Raw genomic sequence first — 18,076 nt, 5'->3', positions numbered from 1 at the left:
AAGTAGGGAAAACCACTAGACCATTCAGGTATGACCTAAATTAAATCCCTTATGATTATACAGTGGAAGTGAGAAATAGATTTAGGGGCCTAGATCGGATAGATAGAGTGCCTGATGAACTATGGAATGAGGTTCGTGACATTGAACAGGAGACAGGGATCAAGACGATCCCCATGGAAAAGAAATGCAAAAAACCAAAATGGCTGTCTGGGGAGGCCTTGCAAATAGCTGTGAAAAGAAGAGAAGCAAAAAGCAAAGGAGAAAAGGAAAGATATAAGCATCTGAATGCAGAGTTCCAAAGAATAGCAAGAAGAGATAAGAAAGCCTTCCTCAGCGATCAATGCAAAGAAATAGAGGAAAACAACAGAATGGGAAAGACTAGAGATTTCTTCAAGAAAATTAGAGATACCAAGGGAACATTTCATGCAAAGATGGGCTCGGTAAAGGACAGAAATGGTATGGACCTAACAGAAGCAGAAGATATTAAGAAGAGGTGGCAAGAATACACAGAAGAACTGTACAAAAAGATCTTCACGACCCAGATAATCACGATGGTGTGATTACTCACCTAGAGCCAGACATCCTGGAATGTGAAGTCAAGTGGGCCTTAGAAAGCATCACTACGAACAAAGCTAGTGGAGGTGATGGAATTCCAGTGGAGCTATTTCAAATCCTGAAAGATGATGCTGTGAAAGTGCTGCACTCAATCTGCCAGCAAATTTGGAAAACTCAGCAGTGGCCACAGGACTGGAAAAGGTCAGTTTTCATTCACCAAAGAAAGGCAATGCCAAAGGATGCTCAAACTACTGCACAATTGCACTCATCTCACATGCTAGTAAAGTAATGCTCAAAATTCTCCAAGCCAGGCTTCAGCAATATGTGAACCATGAACTTCCTGATGTTCAAGCTGGTTTTAGAAAAGGCAGAGGAACCAGAGATCAAATTGCCAACATCCGCTGGATCATGGAAAAAGCAAGAGAGTTCCAGAAAAACATCTATTTCTGCTTTATTGACTATGCCAAAGCCTTTGACTGTGTGGATCACAATAAACTATGGAAAATTCTGAAAGAGATGGGAATACCAGACCACCTGATCTGCCTCTTGAGAAATCTGTATTCAGGTCAGGAAGCAACAGTTAGAACTGGACATGGAACAACAGACTGGTTCCAAATAGGAAAAGGAGTACGTCAAGGCTGTATATTGTCACCCTGTTTATTTAACTTATATGCAGAGTACATCATGAGAAACGCTGGGCTGGAAGAAGCACAAGCTGGAATCAAGATTGCCGGGAGAAATATCAATAACCTCACATATGCAGATGACACCACCCTTATGGCAGAAAATGAAGAGGAACTAAAAAGCCTCTTGATGAAGGTGAAAGAGGAGAGTGAAAAAGTCGGCTTAAAGCTCAACATTCAGAAAACAAAGATCATGGCATCTGGTCCCATCACTTCATGGGAAATAGATGGGGAAACAGTGGAAACAGTGTCAGACTTTATTTTGGGGGGCTCCAAAATCACTGCAGATGGTGACTGCAGCCATGAAATTAAAAGACGCTTACTCCTTGGAAGAAAAGTTATGACCAACCTAGATAGCATATTCAAAAGCAGAGACATTACTTTACCAACAAAGGTCCATCTAGTCAAGGCTATGGTTTTTCCAGTGGTCATGTATGGATGTGAGAGTTGGACTGTGAAGAAGGCTGAGCGCCGAAGAATTGATGCTTTTGAACTGTGGTGTTGGAGAAGACTCTTGAGAGTCCCTTGGACTGCAAGGAGATCCAACCAGTCCATTCTGAAGGAGATCAGCCCTGGGATTTCTTTGGAAGGAATGATGTTAAAGCTGAAACTCCAGTACTTTGGCCACCTCATGTGATAGTTGACTCATTGGAAAAGACTCTGCTGCTGGGAGGGATTGGAGGCAGGAGGAGAAGGGGACGACAGAGGATGAGATGGCTGGATGGCATCACTAACTCGTTGAACGTGAGTCTGAGTGAACTCCGGGAGTTGGTGAGGGACAGGGAGGCCTGGCATGCTGCGATTCATGGGGTCACAAAGAGTCAGACACGACTGAGAGACTGAACTGAACTGAACTGAAGAACTAGGCTTCTACAGTGGTTCAGATGGTAAAGAATCTGCCTGCAATATAGGAGACTCGGGTTCGATACCTGCATCAGGAGGCTCTCCTGGAGAAGGAAATGGCAACCCACCTCAGTATTCTTGCTGAAAATTCAAGGACAGAGAAACCTGGCCAGTTTACAGTCCAAGGGGTTGCAAAGAGTTGGACACAACTTAGCAACTAACACTTCACACTATGGTAAGTTTTAGGAAAGAAGTTTAGAGAGAGCTGGTCTAGCAGTGGGAGTGAAGATGCCAAGGGGGCAGACTTTCTTAAGGAAATAATGCTTAAGCTGAGGCCTGAGGTAGATTAGGTCTTAGCCAGGACATGAAGGAGGGAGGGAGGGTCCTCACAAAGGGAAGGGACTCAGTGCTTTCAAGGAACTGAAAGATCAGATTGTTACAGATAATTAGAATGGGAAGGGATTGTATTAGTTACAGTTCTCCAAAGAAACAGAACAAGTAGGATGTGTATATATAGAGACCTATTATAAGATATAGGTTCATGTGTTTCTGGGGGCATGTAAGTTCTAATACCTGAAGGATGACACAGCAAGCTGGAAACCCAGGAGAGCTGAGAGTATAATTCCAATCCCAGCCTGAAGGCCTGAGACCCAGGGGAGCTGATGATGTAGTCCAGTCTCAAATCCAATGGACTTAAGATCCAGGAAGAGTCAAAGATATAGTTTTGAGTCTAAAGAGAAAAAAAGTAAATGTCTTAGTCCAAAGACTTTCAGGCAGGAAGAAGTCTCCATGCTCAGGGGAAATCAACCTTTTGTTCTATTTAGGCCTTGAACTGATAGGGTGAGGCTCACCACATTACCGAGGATAATGAGTAAAAAAGGAGAGTTAAAAATTAAAATAAGAAGAATCCTTCCACCTTTCCACTCCAATCTGATAGAAACTCTCTCATTCTTGCTTTTGTAGAGAAGGAATCTTAATCAGTGTAAAGAGAAAGTCATGTGCCCCTAGTGGCCGGGAGGAATATTAGCACAAAAGCAACAAACTTGAATGCTGCTGCTGCTGCTGCTAAGTTGCTTCAGTCGTTTCCGACTCCGTGCGACCCCATAAACGGCAGCCCACCAGGATCCCCTGTCCCTGGGATTCTCCAGGCAAGAACACTGGAGTGGGTTGCCATTTCCTTCTCCAGTGCATGAAAGTGAAAAGTGAAAGTGAGTCACGCTAAAAAAAGTGAAAGACTCGCTAAGAGTCGTGTCTGACTCTTAGCGACCCCATGGACTGTAGCCCACCAGGCTCCTCCATCCATGGGATTTTCCAGGCAAGAGTACTGGAGTGGGGTGCCATTGCCTTCTCCACAAACTTGAATAGGAGTTGGCAAACCACAGCCTACAGGTCAAATCTGTCCTGCCCACAGCCTGTATGTGTTTTTGTACAATCTGTGAGCCAAAAATGCCTTTTACATTTTTAAATGGTTTTCTGAAAAGCAAAAGAATACTATTTCATGACATGTGAAATATATCTGAAATTCTAATTCAATGTCCATAAATCTTGTTGGATCACCCTTCGCTGGGGGTGCTCTCATGCTATGAGACAGAACTGGGTCATTGTGAAAGAGATGTGTGATCTGCAAGGCCTAAAATATTTACCATCTGGCCTGTACTGGTCTGAATGCTTGTATCTCTCCAGAATTCTTATGTTGAAACCTGACACCCAGTGTGATCCTATTAGGATGTAAAGCCTTTGGGGGTGAATAGGTCATGAGGGTGGAGCTCTCATGAAGGGGATTAGTGCCCTTATGAAACCCCAGAGAGCTCCCTCACCCCTCTGCCCCTCTGTTACACTACACTATGTGAAGTTACAATAGAAGGCACAGACTAGGAAGTGGGCCTTCACCAGACACTGAATTTGCTGGAGCCCTGATCTTGAATGTCCTGGTAACAGAATTGTAAGAAGCAAATTTCTCTTTACAAGTCACCAGTCTGTGGTATTTTTGTTATAGTTGCCTAAACCAATAAGACATGGCCCTTTACAGAAGAGGTTTGCCAGCCCTCAAGGTTAAAGGGAATGGACAGGTCAGAAACTCAAGAAAGGAAGAGTCAGGCAAAGCTGTAGAAGGTAGTCCCATCCCACCTTCATCCTGACACCTCACAGCTCATGTGAGCACTGAGCTCACATCAGAAAAGGGTCTCTCTGTGAGGCTTGTAGTACCTTACAATGCCTTGGTTGTTCAGAGGCCTAGGGAAGGGAAAACAATGAACATACCATGCAGCCTGTCAGCACATTACATATAGACTCACATTTGGATTATTATTGCTGTTGTTTGATGATTGTGTGTTTTTATGCTAATTTAAAAAATGTTCCTTGGGCTTCCCTGGTGGCTCAGTGGTAAAGAATCCGCCTGCTAATGCAGGAGATGCAGGTTCGAGCCCTGATCCAGGAAGATCCCACATGCCGCAGGGCAACTAAGCCCATGCACCACAACTTCTGAGCATGCACTCTAGAGCCCAGGAGCCGCAACTACTGAAGCCTGCATGCCAAGAGCCTGTGCTCTGCAACAAGAGAAGCCACTGCAATGCGAAGCTCGTGCACAGCTAAAGATTAGCCCCGACTCTTCCCAACTAGAAAAAAGCCCTCACAGCAATAAAGACCCAACACAGCCAGGAATAAATAAACAAAATTTGAGGGGGAAAAAAATATTCGTTTAAGCAAAAATCCACTCTGCCTTTTAGAGTCTGACATCCCTCACCAGCCGTGCATTCTGACCATGTTGGGGGTGAGTGACATTTTCCTACAATGCTGGCTCATTATTTTTGCTCCTGGAATTGCAAATCCAAGGATCAAATGGCACAGTCTGAATCCAGCTCAGAGGGGAGGGAATCCCACCAGAGGTGCCCTGAAACAAAGCAAACAAACAACTTCAAAACCACATCAGGCAATCTGGACCTGTTACAGGACAGATGGAACTCTGAATTGTTTGATTCCATCAGCAGAACAGAGGAAGGAAATGTTTTAAAATGAGATTATGTTATTTTCCCCAGTTCTTATTATGAAACCTTCCTGAAATGAACTTTAAATATCGGCAGCCCCTTTCATGGAGATGAATGGGTTTCAGCCAGCAGGAGCATTGCAGGAAAGTGGCTCCATTATGAAAAATGTGGAGAGGCAGAGGTTGAGCTGAATAGTGGATCCCTGTGGGGTCCTTTGGCTGGGTGAAAAATCAGGCTCTCAAACACAGCTGTGTGTGTTAGGAAGGGCCAGATGTCTTTGAAAAATCTATGTGCCCCATATAAACATTAATTAAGGGGTCCTTTTGCAAAAGACATCAATTGTAATGAATAAAAAGTCTTCTGAATTCTTTGCCCTCGACAGGAAAATGATTGACAAGTAGCTATTGTGTGGAGAAGAAAAAATACACTGGAAGTTATGAAAATTTCCCCCAAATAAAATCATGTGATAGTTCTTTATAATGCTAGGTTTTCTATACAGAATTTTCCAAGGGATGTTGTCTGTATTATCCAGCCCCAAACCTTGTTAAATAAAAATAAAAACTTTAAAAAAAAATGGTTTTTCTAGTGTTCCTTGTCAGTGAGTATCCAGGCATGGCTTGGCTAGGGATGTTTTCATTTGTCTCTGTTGTATACACACACACGCACACACACGCACACACCCCTCTAAATATTGGGTTCCTCCAGATCCCCTGAGTTATGGAGCGCATATCCAACTGCTGATCTGACATTGCCCCTGAGAAGTCTCAGAACAACTGAAATTTAATTACCTTCCCCGTACTCTTCCTGGATAATTTTCTCCTGGTCTTCACCAGCTCTGTAAATGGCACATCCATCTATGCATCAAGCCAGATTTAGGATTCATCTCAATTCTCCTATTGTCATTACCCAGCCCACAGACCATTCCAAAGAATGACTTGAAGTGTAAATAAGCCTGTATCATTGTTCTTTTAAGACCTTCTCTGACTTACCATCACTTTTAGAATAAAATTCAAACTCTTCTTCCTTAGCCTGCAAAGCCTGCGTGGTCTGGTCAGGTAATTTTTCGAGCATTTGCTCAATTATTCCTTCCTCGGTCACAATGTTCCAGCCACACTGGTATATTCCAGTCTTCGCATGCTAATTCTCCACTCTGAGCTCTGGGTTTCTGTTCCCTGTGTCTGCACAGCGCACCCCCACATGCTTCATAGACAGCCGCTTTGACAATAGAGCATGCTCTCAACTTCCTTTTCCTTTAAATGATCAGCGTTTGGGGCTGAACTGTCACTACTAGAATTCAACATGGCCCCCCAAATGCACCCTTCCTCTCTATCTAAGCTCTGGGTCACTAGAAATAAGTCAAAGGAGCCAAGCAGATGAAAACCGAAATATTGCCTTTACAACAGATAAAATAGATCTCGGAGAATGTGGCTTATGTTATCTGCAAACAAGTGGCTTCTGGACACTGTCACCAGGTTCAAATAGACTTGCCCCCACCAGTAACAGGCTCTGCTATGTCAGAGCACACCTCCCCTTGTAGGGGTCTGGCCCCTGGAATATTGACAGCAGGGAAGGGCAGAGAAGACCTGCATTTTCTGCAGACAGTCTGATTCTCTAAAAAAAGAAGAGGACGCATCTGAACCCTGCAAACCCAGTATCTCTTTCCAAACGTAAGGAATTCCTCTTCCTCTAAGCTACATGGCAGAAGGAGACTAGGAGTGTTATACTACCAAAGCTTCCTCCACATGGTAGGAAGCATCAGAAGTTGAGAAGTGCTCTCTATTGTGCCCCTCAGCCCTGTCACTCCTTTAAATGACTGCCTTGCTCCCCTCCCCTGGGCTGGGCTCTCCATCTGGCTCTCCTGCATTCCTGCATTCATCTCCCCCATTACCATAATGATCTCCTGTGTGTCTGCAAACTTCCTAAGGGCAGAGGCCAGGGACAATAAAGAGTGGAGGGAAGATATACTGTGGGCTGGTGGGGAATTCTCTTGCAATACTCCACAGGTTGAGGGATGACTCCAACTTGGGAATGGAATGCCAGCTAGGATGGGACTATCAACAAAACGAGAGCAGCCCAAGGACCACAGCAGAGCTGGCCTGTGCTCAGAAGCCGCTTCTGGAGAGCTCCACCTTATCTCTTCCCAGCCTCAGAGAGAGGGATAAACCAAAAGTAAGGTTTGTCCTCCTCACACAGGGTTTTGTGTGACTTTTTTTTCCTTTCCTTTTTTTTTTTTTTTTTTTAACATACTGAAAACAGAAAAATACCCATCAGACAAAGGCTGACATGACCTCAGGTTTCAATGGTTCAACCCCTGTTGCAATGACTCAAAGGTTAAGTGGTTCAAGGTGTGTCACAATGACTTTGGCTTCCCGGTGACACAATGCGCTCTCACACACTAAACTGATCTGATTTTAAAACCAGTGCAGCTGCAGCTGAAATCTGTCTCTACCAAGGAAATTTAAGCAGCCCCCATATGTGGGGTATAACACATACACAGTGCTAATTTTTGGCAGGTATGACTGAGAAAGTGGTCTAATCACTAGTTATAACCAACAACTCTGTGCTTTCTCATCCTACCATTCACATTCTCTGCAAAGGGTGGTATTTAAGTCTGAACTATTGCAGAGAACGAGGAAGAATGTGCTTACATGTAGGGCAAGCACCCCATGGGGAGGACCAACCTACCAGATTGAGGACAGCAAGAAACAGAGTTATTAATATGTAAGTCACAACCTAGATGGAACAAGCAATATTCCCAGGACAGAGCAAAGCTTAACCTTGCTCTCCGCCCCCCTCCCCCATTCCCCACCATGGGACCACGGGGACCAGGGGACAAGTCGGGAAGGCAGTGCTGTGCACGGCTACTGAGAAAACACCAAGACTCCCGTAGAGCTCGGTCTACACATATAGAGTCACACATAGACCTGTGCATGCAAATTTGTATAAATAACCCTTACAGCGCCACATCACCCCACTGTGCTCCACATACAACTTCCAATTATACCATGTCCTTTAGTGGCTTCTTCCTTTCGAAGAGCCCTCAATGTTTCTGTTAACCTTCAGCTTTACTGAACTGTCCAACCAGGGAGGGTGTGGATGCTTAGTGGGACTCACCTGAGCCCACACGCTATGCTAAGTGAAATAAACCAGTTATAAAAGGACATATTGTGTGATTCTACTTACATGAATTTCCTGGAAGAATCAGAATCATAAGGACAGAAAGTAGAATGGAGGTTGCTAGGGGCTGGGGAAGCAGTGTTTAATGGGGACAGAGTTTTTATTGGGGAGGATCAAAAAGTTCTGGAGACAGACAGTGGTAATGGTTGTACAACAATGTGAATGTTCCTAAGGCCACTCGACTATAGACTCAAAATGTTTAAAATGGTAAATTTCACACTGTGTATATTTTTGCTGGATTTTTTTTTTTAAGAAAGGGAAAGTGAATTAATATTCATGGAACACCTAGCATATATCAGTACCACCATAACTGATGTTCATTTAATCCCAAACAGATCCCCTGGGTTCTGTGCAAGGCAGTCAGCAACCACATCTGGTCAGGTGTCCAGAGACCACCCTCCATTCTAGACTTCTGGCCTTTCTGGGAGGAGTGCACATACCACGGTATATGCCCCTGCCCCCAGGGCAATGGTCAAAAAACTGCCCCAACCTGCCAGAGTTTCCGGAGATGGGGCCCCACTTTTAGCTACCAGCTCTTTGTCCGTTCACAAGGAAGAGATCTGGATTCAATCTTCCAGGCCCTGGCTTGCCCCTGTTTCCCAGCCCAAGTATGGCTGCCCTATAGCAAAAGGGGTCCCCCATCCCAGGAATCAGAGTTCTGTGCGACCAGGGTCACATGCCTGTCAGAGATGAGGAAAGACACACAGCTCCATGAGCTGGGTGGTCTGCTGCTTGAGGACCTCCTGGGCCCCTGACAGCCTTGGTGGAACAGGAAAGACTGCTATGGTAGAGACTCGGAATCCTTCTCAACACAGCGTCCTGGGGTCAGAGTTCATTTAACAAGGTGAAACAACCCTTGTTATTTGACGGGCCTGGGCTTGGCTTTTGTTCTGACTTTCTCCAAAAGGCTGCCAGGGCTCCACGCCCCATCCCCTGCTCAATCCAGTCATCTGAGCTGCTCTCCCCAGCCTGCTTCTTGGAGAAGGCGCTGATCAGATAGAACTTGACCTCCTAAAAAGGCACAAAGCTGCAAAATCCCACCTGCCATTGTCCTGCCTCCACTCTCCAGAGCCAGCTCCCGAGTTCTCATCTTCTCTCCTCTCGGACCCAGGTCCCTGGGCCACGTAAAACAGGGCAACTTTACTATCTCGCTCCTTTTATTAACAACACCTCTGCCTCCCATCACCAAGGCCTGAGCCAGTTTGTTTCAAAAGCTTCTTTCTCTGTTAGTGAAATAGCACTGACTTCAGACTCGTGCATGGCCCAGCTCCAATGCGACTGAAACAGACAGGACAGAGACACTCCCATTGCGGGTGGGAGATGCTGTTCTCTCCCCTGAAGGACTTCCCTCATCACGTCCCACCCCCACCCCCGCTCTCAATTCCTTTTACACACACACACACAAACACACACACACACATACACGTTTGGAACAGAAGGAAATGATTCTACCCTTTAGATTCCAGGCCTGCTCTTGATCGTGGAGATAAGTGCACCCACACTGGCCAATGGCCTCACCCCAGCACACATGGCCACCTCAGGACAGCTGGACTGCAGTAGGGCTGGGCAGAGAAATAAGGAGGTGGCCCTGCCCTGGCCACTTGCACAAGCAGCTTTCAAACCAGATCAGCAGGCCCAGAGTTCTTTGTTCTTTCTGGTACCTGTCTAACCTGTGTTGAACCAGGGCTCTGGCTGCTCCCTCTCGGAAGGAAGAAAAGAAGGCTGCATTTCATTTATGGGAGCCCAGGAGCTGGCTCCCCACACCTTAAAACCACAACTAGCCTGACTACAGGACTCTGGGACTCCAGTTCGGGGCAGGGAAGCAGGGGAAGCCCGGTGTCAGATCTGGAGAAGGCCAGGCTCTGTGCACCCCTGCCTCCTGGTGGGACTCACCTATGAGCATTCAGAGGCAGCGGGGACCCATGTTCAAGGTCGACTTCTAAAGATCCAGAGAAGGCCTTTGCACCAGCGCTTAGGATGTGGCGGTGAACAAGAGGTGTTTCATTTGTTTGGAGCCCAAAGAAAAAGGCAGGTCAACCTGCTCTCCCTCCACCAGCTGCTTTAACAACCACTGCAAACTATAATTATTAATACATTTTGCCAGTTGGACCAGTTGAGGAAATGGATGGCTTCCCCTGCAGCCAAGGTGTTTGTTTGCCAGCCCTGGGGGTTCTGGGAACTATCCCTGAATGTCTTAGTCTGGCTTTTAACAAGCTTGACTTGTTCTGTGAGTCATAGTCCAATTAAAATAAAAGTGGTGAAGGAAAAAAAAAAAATTGAAGAAAAGACAGAACTCCATAGAGGATGCAAGACCAGTAAGCATGTATGTTACAGGACGCCTTCCTCTAAAAACACCAACCCAGGACTTCTCTGGTGGTCTAGTGGTTAAGAATCCACCGGCCAATGCAGGAGACATGGATTCAATCCCTGGTCTGGGAAGATTCCACACGCCACAGGGCATCTAAGCCCACATGCCTCGACTACTGAGCCAATGCAACCCTAGAGCACATGCTCTGCAGCAAGGAAAGCTACCACAATGAGAAGCCCACACACAACTGGAGAACAGCTTCCACTCCTCGAAACTGAAGAAAGCCCATGCGCAGCAACAAAGACCCCACACACACAAATTAATTCATTAATTAACTAATGAAAAAAAAACGCCAACCCGAAATCTCAACTTACGACATTTTGTCTAGCACGGAGGCAGCTATTGTCATGACAGAACGTTAATTTTATTTCTCACCCAAAAAATCCACCAGAAGTTTCCTTTTGGTCACCAGTGAATTTTAATCACTACTAAATTGTCAGAAATCTAATTTACATACAACTGCTTCAGAACCCCTCTATTGTATAAAAAGCAAAATATTCTTGGAATCTGAAGCTAGCGAAGCTCGGAAAACACCAAATGCTTTTGTAATTGTAGATAATAATAAGTGCTCATTTGGCATGAGAAAACATGAAATATAAACATCAGCTCATCAAAGGACTTCACATGTCTTAAAAAGGAAAGAAAACAATGCACTCCAGGAGCCAAACTCAACAAACCTGACTCAGAGAAGGTGTCCTTGGTCATTAGGCAGATCCACAGAATATGAAGCCCACGGCAGCTGCACTCCGGGTTCCCCCTTGTTTTAAGTTGGACAGGTTGGGGTGGCCAGGCTGGGTTCCTCCACAGCCCTCAGAGCTCACCACAGCTCACCGGTGCATCGACCTCATTTTCCAGGCAACGTTAGCTTTGGCAGAGGTCTGGGAAGAAGTACTTAGGGTCCCACCGGACCTCTGTACTCTGTGTCCCTCTCTCCCACACCTGGTGCAAAGCTAGCCCAGCCCAGAGACAAACTGTAAAGCAGGTAAAGGAATCTTCAGCTTCCTCTACCTGCCCGCCCAAATGTCCACCTCACTCCTTTCCTTCTTCCTGTAGGCCCCAGCTCAGCCCTATGCACTCCTAAAGCTTAGGCTTTAAGCGAAAATGTGATGGTCTTTCATCAAGATGTCCATAGCTGCTCTTTGGCAGCTGAGCTATTGCCTCTCTGAACAGCATCTGCATTCTTGACAAAACTCTAAGTGATGGGTAATTTAACCATCCACTTGACTGGGCCAAGGGATGCCCAAATAGCTGGTAAAATACTGTTTTGGGGTGTACCTAGGAGGATGTTTTCAGAAGACATTAGCATTTGTCTAGAGAACGTAAAGATTTCCCTCTCTGATGTGTGTGGGCATTGTTCAATCCATGAAGTGCCTGAATAGAACAAAAAGGCATAGGAAAGATGAATTTGCTCTCTTTTCTTGAACTGGGGCATCCATCTTCTCCTGCCCTCAGACAACAGCACTTCTGGTTCCCAGACCTGGAATGGGACTCACCCCAGTAAAACCCTGGTTCTCAGGCCTTCAGGTTTGGACCAGAACCATACTACTGGCTTTCCTGGGCCTCCAGCTTACAAATGGCAGATTGTGAGACTTCTCAGCCTCCAACATCACACAAGCCAATCCCTCACAATAAATCTCCTTTGTATATCTGTCTGTCTATATATATCCTATTTGTTCTGTTTCTCTGGAGAAGCTGACTAATACAAAGAGGAATATGGTTCAACTGGAATTTCAGATGTCAGAAGGAGGAGTTATAGGACAAGGCAAGGGGTAGGGAGGAATGCCACAGAGGATCTCTGAAGTCACACGGAGGAGGTCTCACCAACATGAGCCACACACAGGACCAGGCCAAGTGTTACGAGGTAGACCAGTTGTTCAGGAGAAACCACCTTTGATCAGCTAATTAACCAGAGGACAAGAGTGACCCACAATCTAGCAGTGCTCCATGCTGGGGGGTGGAAACTCTGACTCCCAGGAAAGGAGATCTTCCCTATAAAAGGGCTTCACACACAGGGTTGAGGAAGTATCTGGAAATAGAAAATGGTATTGGCAGAGTCAGACTGGCCCCAGGTATGTCCCCAGGAGGAATACAGGTATTCTGGACTTGTGCCATTGAAGCACACAGGAGGGATGGCTCGTCAGTGACCTCGTTACTGCCATTGCCCAGAGAACCAGTTACACCGGCTCGTGGCTCACAGCCTGCTGATGCCGGGCTCGGATGCCAGGTCTGGGAAGAGCCCCAGAGAAACCCAGTTCCTAGGGAGAAAAGCTCCCTTTACAACCACATCAAGGGCCTAGAACTATTTCTTCTTGGGAAAGAGCAAGACCTCCTGTGCTTGTTGAGAAATAGGTGACCCGTGAGTCTCAGTGGGTGTGAAGTGTCTTCCCCATATACTCCTCCAGCTCTGCCCACAAAGTGATGGGTTGAGTTGTGGGCCCCACAAGCCAGCACTGAACATGGAGCTGGTGCACCTAAGGCAAGGGGCCAGACTTTCATCCTGAGGCAGCCTTGGCTTCCAGCTGCCTGGGACTCAAGGGCGGGTGGAGGGGGGCTGGTGTTGCAGCAAGGCAGAAGGGCAGCCAAGGGCAGTCAGTGGCCAACACAGCCTGCTGGGTTAGAGGCAATCTGGGGAACCACCTGGATCTATTCCAGCCAGAAACATGGCTTCCAGTCTTCTTCTACTCCTTTGATGAGGTTTTTTCACAGACTGGTTTCTTAGTCCATCATCTGTATGGATGTTTATTTCTTCCCGCCTTTGCTTCCTTGGTTATTTTTGCACGTTTGATGTTCCAGGCTTCCGTTTCTCTCTCCTAGAGTGTGGCTGAATGTCCATTCAGAGACATACTTCAGTCCTTATCTGATCATTTTTATGTTCCCCCTTCTGAGCTACAGTTCTGACAAGGGTTTTGCGCTCATAGCCACTTTTCTGTATCCAGTCATTTGGCAAGGATGGAAACAGGAGTGTTTCTGAGAGTTCTGAACAAACTTTGCTGGCAATGCTGCATCTGGCCTTCTCTCCTGAGATCCTGTGAAATGTCCTAGATTTCACGCCACCTTATTGAGAGTATTTCTAACTACTGTATGGATCCCTTGGGTCTTTGGGTCGTTCCTCCCGATTTTGTGGAGTTCTGGAAAGGGGCTGAGATCCTGAGAGCCTGGGGAGAGGGGACTGGGTAAGAGCTTCTGTCCTCAAGCAGCTTCCTTATGGACACTCATTGGCCACTTCATTCACTAGAGAATGTTCCTGATTTTACTGATTAACCTTCCTTTTTACATTTTGCTTTTGTAAGACAGAGCATTAAAAAGCAGAGACATCACTTTGCCCACAAAGGTCCATATAGTCAAAACTATGGTTTTTCCAGTACTCATGTATGGATGTGAGAGTTGGACCATAAAGAAGGTTAAGCACCAAAGAATTGATGCTTTAGAACTGTGGTGCTGGAGAAGACTCTTAATAATCCCATGGATAGCAAGGAAATCAAACCAGTCAATCCTAAAGGAAATCAACCCTGAATATTCATTGGAAGGACTGATGGTGAAGCTGAAGCTGCAATACTTTGGCCACTTGATGCAAAGAGCTGACTCACTGGAAAAGACCCTGATGCTGGGAAAAATTGAAGGCAGGAGGAGAAGGGGGCAACAGAGGATGAGATGGTTGGATGGCATCACCAACTCAATGGACATGAGTTTGATAAAACTCTGGGAGATGGAGATGAACAGGGAACCCTGGCATGCTGGAGTCCATAGGGTTGCATGTCCAAAGAGCTGGACACAGCTGAACGGCTGAACAACAACAGTTTCCTTATCAATACTTGTCAAGCTGCTTCATTCACTAGAGAATGTTCTTAATTTTACTGATTAACCATCCTTTTTACATTTTGCTTTTGTAGGACTTTGGTGGGGATGCAGGTGGAATGAGGAGCCACGTAGAGTATCATGTTTCTTCTCTCAGCGACCACTTTTCAAAGGTTACAGTGTGGGATCGTACCCTTTTCCCCATTTGACAGTGGGAATTGAGGCTGGACACAACCATCCTCTTCTGATCTCATTAAACTTTGGGGAGTGAGAGAGTTGTGGTCTGACTTCATTTATTCTTGGGAAATGCAGATCCATGAAATTAGAGATCAGTATTCCTCCCAGCAGGGTGTGGGCAGCAGAGAACGGAACAGGCACCCAGGCTGTGGGGTCACCATCTCCCAGCTCTGGGACAGTGGCCTCGGTGACATCCCCACAATACCTCTGTCAACCCTTAGTCCCCCACCTGGGGACACATGTCCTCATGGCCTCAGCCAGAGCCAGAAACATAGGGACCTGTTTTCAACTGAGCTGACATCAGAGAAAAAGGAACCCTTCCATTTCTGTTAGGAGCCTCCACCCTCGCAGTTAATCTGTCTACTCCACCTGTGCAGACGGCTCCTGTGGCCGGCATCTCCGTGGGACTTTGTCAAGGACCCACTTCTCCGATCCCTCCATCCAGTGCTTCTCCAGGCGCACAGGAGTCCGTCTACCCGCCAAGGAGCATCTTTCCCCAAGGCAGTAACTAGCAATTCTGGCTCCTGAGGCTTGGAATGTGAGAAGTGCTCTGAGGCCAATGGACAACCACATACACGATGGCAAAGGAAGAGTGACTCCTACATAGACAGAGCTCCCTCCCTGAAGCCCAGTGCCCACTGAGGCTGACACACGGCCAGGGGCCACCTGGCCACCCCAGCATGAAGCTGCCCTCAGGTGCAGATGCGAGAGGCAGGGAACGTGGTGGGCATTTCCTTAAGAGTTACCAGCTTAGGACTTACAGTCTTCTAAAACCATTATTTCAGGCCTTCCCTGGTGGTCCACTGGTTAAGACGCCACCTTCCACTGCAGGGGGCATGGGCTCCATCCCTGGTCAGGGAACTAAGATCCCACTTGTTGTGGGGCTTCCCAGGTGGCACTAGTGATAAACAACCCACCTGCCACTGTGGGACATGCAAGAGACATGGGTTTGATCCCTGGGTTGGGAAGATCCCCTGGAGGAGAAAATGGCAACCCACACCAGTATCTTTGTCTGGGAAATCCCATGGTCCTTGGGGTTGCAGAGAGTTGGACATGACTGAGCGACTAAGCCCACTTTGTCATGTGGCAAAAACAAACAAAAAGCCATTATTTAAAAACTCTGCACCCTATGCAATTTGGCATCCAGTGTTAGCCCAGCCTCTCTGCCCTCACTTGGGCTTCTCATTGTCCCAGGGAGGCTCCTGGTTGACTCCAAGCCTCGGGTGGGGCTCCAGCCTCTCCTGACACCAGGTTCCCCTACCCCCATGGGGCATGATCACCTATGTCCTTAATTTGCATGATTTCCTTCACATAGTGTATGAAGTGGGCCTTGGCACAGGGCAAACCAAGGAAGAATTTGCTGAATGGAGAGAGAAGAGCCGGACACGTAGAGCTGGGTGCAGCTCCTGGCCAGCAGGAGGAATCTGGCTGGAAGCAGAGCTGCTATTTGGCAAACCCACCCCTACGCCTGCCAGAGTTGCTGGGAATTCCTCACCTGATTCCTGGCCACAGACGCTCCCGTAACAAGCAGTGGTTCCCCCACCTGGCAGTGCCAGGGAGCCATCTGGTCTGGTATTTGGCTCAGAGGGAGCACAGGGTGGGGGAGGGGCAGGGCGCCCACAGTAGTCCAGCGTTCCGTTTCTAGTTTAACTAATAGTAACTGTCTTCTTTCAAACATCTGAATGCCGGCACTGTGACAACATTTGTTTGAGATGTTGATCGCAGAAACAGAGACGTGAGGAACCTCCATGTTCAAATGCAGCACCCGGAGCAGACCTACCCAGGTAGGTCCAGTCCTGTGTGACCAGTAAAAACTGCTCCAGTCAGTGTGCACATATGCTCACATCCCTTTTATTTTTTACCATTAATACTCAGACGCTGTGTAACTCTCAGGAATGCATTTCCTTCCTTCAGGGATCTCCCTCTTTCACCCCAAGAGACCCACACCACCTGAGCAGAGAAAAGCTGAAGTCTAAAACGTCTTTGCTGCTGGAGGCCATCCAGCGCTGCTGCTGGAAACTGTTTCTCCTTGATCCCACCAGCCATAGCTGTCCACCCCTGGCCAGAGCTGAGCACAGGAGGCTTGGGCCCTTAGAGGTGGGGTCAGCCACTCCCTCGGGACTCAATCTAGCCAGGAGGACCCCAAATGTGAGTTCTCCTCGTGCTGCCATAGCAAATGACCACCAACTGGGTGGCTTCAAACAACAGAAATTATTCTCTCGTGGTTTCAGAGGCAGTGGTCAGACAGGGAGCTCTGGACCCCATGGGCCAACCCACCTCCTCTTGCTGTGCCAGTCACCTCAAACTGCAAAGAAATGAGCTAAATCTGGCTTTGCCATCTGAGGCAGGTAGAGGATTATAATAGTAACCAGTGTCCACTCTATCTTGTTTACACACCAGGTAACCTACTTTTTAAAAACACTGTACCCTTCAAACAGGCAGGGGCCCTCTGAGATGGGCAAGGAAGCTTCTCAATGCAGAGGCATATGAACTCACCCTCAGAGAGGCTCAGGGATATGTCCAAGGTCAACCAGCCAGTAAGCAGCAGAGCTGGGCCCCAAAGTCCCAAGCTCACGTCACACCATACACCTGTCAGTCAGAGAGGACAGTGACTGTCAAAGTGGGCCCGGCAGCCTCCAGATGTGACAAGGGTCTGACTGGAAAATTCAAGAGGGTGTGCAGTGTAAGCGGGGCCTGGCCTTGCAGTGGGGACTTAGGAAAAGCTAGATACAAGAGAAAGTCACTTCTTTGCAGTTTGAGGTGATCGGCATAACGCCATTATAAGCCCTCAGTAAGCAAGGTCGTGGCTTTGTTGTCTGAAATCTAGGAGTGTTTTATGGGGAGAGGGGACACATCACACTTACCCCAGGTGAGGGCTGTGAAAACACAAAGTCCTGATCTCCACCCCAGATCCATCAAGTCAGGAACTGTGAGAGTGTCACTGGCACTTCCGTTTTTAATAAGCCCCCACTCCAGTGTTCTTGCCTGGAGAATCCCAGGGACGGGGAGCCTGGTGGGCTGCCGTCTATGGGGTCGCACAGAGTCGTACACAACTGAAGTGACTTAGCAGCAGCAGCAGCACGGAAGCCATAAGTACCCTGACATTTAAGACTTACTTTGCTGCTGTTCATCAGCAGAAGGATGGATAAAGAAGATGCGGTACACGTATACAATGGAATATTACTCAACCATAAAAAGAAACGAAATTGTGCCATTTGAAGAGATGTGGATGGACTTAGAGATTGTCATACATAGTCAAGCACATCAGAAAGAGAAAAACAAATATTGTATATTAATGCACATATGTGGAATCTAGAAAATGGTACAGATAAACCTATTTGCGAAGCAGAAATAGAGACCCAGATGTAGAGAACAAACGTGTGGACACCAAGAGGGGAAAGGCAGGGTGGTGTGACTTGGGAGATTGGGGTTGA

At 47.1% G+C, this 18,076-nt stretch overlaps 1 protein-coding gene across 1 annotated transcript in view; it reads right to left on the bottom strand.

Annotated features, from left to right (window-relative positions):
* USP6NL (USP6 N-terminal like) overlaps positions 1–11,568 on the bottom strand; it is a 210,209-nt gene extending 198,641 nt beyond the window's left edge. The window contains exon 1 of the mRNA XM_061435711.1: positions 11,288–11,568. The gene's annotated coding sequence lies outside the window, so the exon portion shown is untranslated. The remainder of the gene's footprint in view (positions 1–11,287) is intronic.
* Positions 11,569–18,076: the final 6,508 nt, after the last annotated feature.

This window comes from Bos javanicus, chromosome 13 (assembly GCF_032452875.1).
Source record: "Bos javanicus breed banteng chromosome 13, ARS-OSU_banteng_1.0, whole genome shotgun sequence".
NCBI lineage: Eukaryota > Metazoa > Chordata > Mammalia > Artiodactyla > Bovidae > Bos > Bos javanicus.
The sequence above is the reverse complement of the archived record's forward strand: the minus strand, read 5'-3'. Positions and strand labels throughout refer to the sequence as shown.